The sequence below is a fragment of the Triticum dicoccoides genome, chromosome 4A (genome assembly GCF_002162155.2).
Source record: "Triticum dicoccoides isolate Atlit2015 ecotype Zavitan chromosome 4A, WEW_v2.0, whole genome shotgun sequence".
In the NCBI taxonomy this organism is placed as follows: Eukaryota; Viridiplantae; Streptophyta; class Magnoliopsida; order Poales; family Poaceae; genus Triticum; species Triticum dicoccoides.
The window spans coordinates 731,328,897-731,331,095 of NC_041386.1; the positions used below are offsets into that span (position 1 = coordinate 731,328,897).

A 2,199-nucleotide genomic window follows, 5' to 3' on the forward strand; every position below is an offset into this window, starting at 1 on the left:
GGGCGTTGGACCTTCATTGCCTTTGCGAATCTCAAAGCTCTGGATGATATCTTGGCAGATTTCGAGGGTGCTCATCATGCCACCGTAGTCCACTCGGCAGAACCCAAGGGCGCGAATCGCGAGCTTGTCCTTGGTGGCACCATGGATCAAGTTCTCAACCTTGGCCGTCATGGCCGTGGCTTGGGGCTTCATGGCGTCGACGGCCACGAGAGCTAGGATGCGGTAGTCCTTTGCGTCGGTGCTTCGTTTGTCTGACTGGAGCATTGATACACAAAAGTCATATGTAAAGCGCACCTTGAAGAAGTCACTCGAGACATTCTTGCATGCTTCCAACATGATTCCTGATGACATGGGCTTGGTGTCGGAAGCTTGAGCGGTGATGGCCATGGAAAGGAGAATGATGACAATTCCAGAGAATGCTAAGGAGGTGGTTTGCACCATTTCCATTGGTGCCAGGCTTGCTAGAAAAATATATTGTAACAGAGGGAGATGATGAATGGATCAAATGGAACCGCAGTGCAGAGATGGATGGGTTGAGGTGGAGTACATACCTATGATTATGGTTTATATATAGTGCACCGAGTAGGGGTTTTCAAATGCAATACGCCCCATGGATATCCAAATGATCAATGTTTAACTCTTTGCACATATACCTCGATCGAGAATTGTATTTCCTCCTATTTAATCATGGGCAGTATTATTTAATAGAGTGTCTCCTAGATGCCATTTTTGATGTAAACCTAAAGGTGTTCCGGGTTAATAATGATGCATGTGTATCATATATATCCATCGTGTAAGCATATCCTAAATGGGTGTAGGCAATTAAATGTATTTAGGAAGGGGCGTTGGTTGCCAATTATCTTAAATTTTACCGATTAACATGGTAATTTCTAGGGAGTGCCTAATTAGTAGAAGTATAGATAGATAGATAGAGGTATAGATAGAGATAGATAGATAGATAGATAGATAGATAGATAGATAGATAGATAGATAGATAGATAGGTGTAGATATAGATATAGATATATACTATACATATGGGTATAGATATAGAGATAGAGATAGAGATGAAGATGGAGATAGATAGATAGATAGATAGATAGACGTAGAAATAGATACATAGATTATCAAGTGCAAAATGCGCATAATCTTCCTTTAATGTGGCAAATCCATTTTGTGATATGGGGAAATAAAGTGAGATTCACTCTAGAAATACATAAAACTAGAACACACTCATGCCAGACGTATTTAATACTAGCACACCCAAATGTGGATCTACATATCTGTGCATATAGTGTCCGGAATAGTAATTATTTGGATATCCGTGACTAAGCTGCATTGGATTTATGAACCTGCTGCAGCACTATAAAGATGTCACAAGAACCGTACACCACCTCCATCTTTGCACTACAAAATCTGACTATCAATTCATCTCCGCCTCTCTCTCAGCTACAAAGCCTACAATACAATTGCAGCTATCCTTGCAGCAATGGCAACCGCACGGGCGACCGCTGCCTTCTCCTCGGTTGCCATCATGCTCCTTTTTGTGTGCATTCGCGCACATGCCGGCGGGCGTGGCGACAAGGTCAAGGTGGTGGACCTCGTGGTAGAAACCTGCAAGAATGCTTCGAGCAGCTGCCGCAACAAGTACCTGAACGTCACCCAGGAATTCTGCGTGCAGACTCTCCGGTCGGACAAAAGGAGCTCCAAGGCCAAGGACCTCCGTGACCTTCCCTCGTCGCCGTCGACATCCTCAAGATCCGTGTGGCAGCTGCTGGCGGCAAGGCGAAGGAGGCACTCCAGAAAGCCAAGAAAGGTACGGACGAGGCGCTCGGCCTCAGGTATTGCCAGGTGGACTACGATGCCGCTATCGGCACCCTCGGTCTCTGCGACGCCATGCTCAGGGACTTCCATGTCCCCAGGGGCGACGCCGACGGCCCGTGGTCCTTTGAATTGCCCGAATGTGTGGAGAAGGCGACTGACCATGTCAGCGACTGCTGGCATGATCTTCACATGGATAGCCAGACACTTATCAATGAAAACGAGGAGCTGATCAAGCTGGGCGACCTCAACAATGTCTTGCTAGGGCCATATGACTTTGATAGTTAATAATCTATTTTCTACCGGAAACAATCTTCATGTAAACTCAACATTACTTCCGTTTGAAATAATAATAATAATAATAATAATGTTGTTTTGAT

General features: G+C 45.1%; 1 pseudogene; it reads left to right on the plus strand.

Moving 5' to 3' along the window:
• Positions 1 to 1,421: 1,421 nt before the first annotated feature.
• Positions 1,422 to 2,138, plus strand: LOC119289921 (annotated as a pseudogene).
• Positions 2,139 to 2,199: the final 61 nt, after the last annotated feature.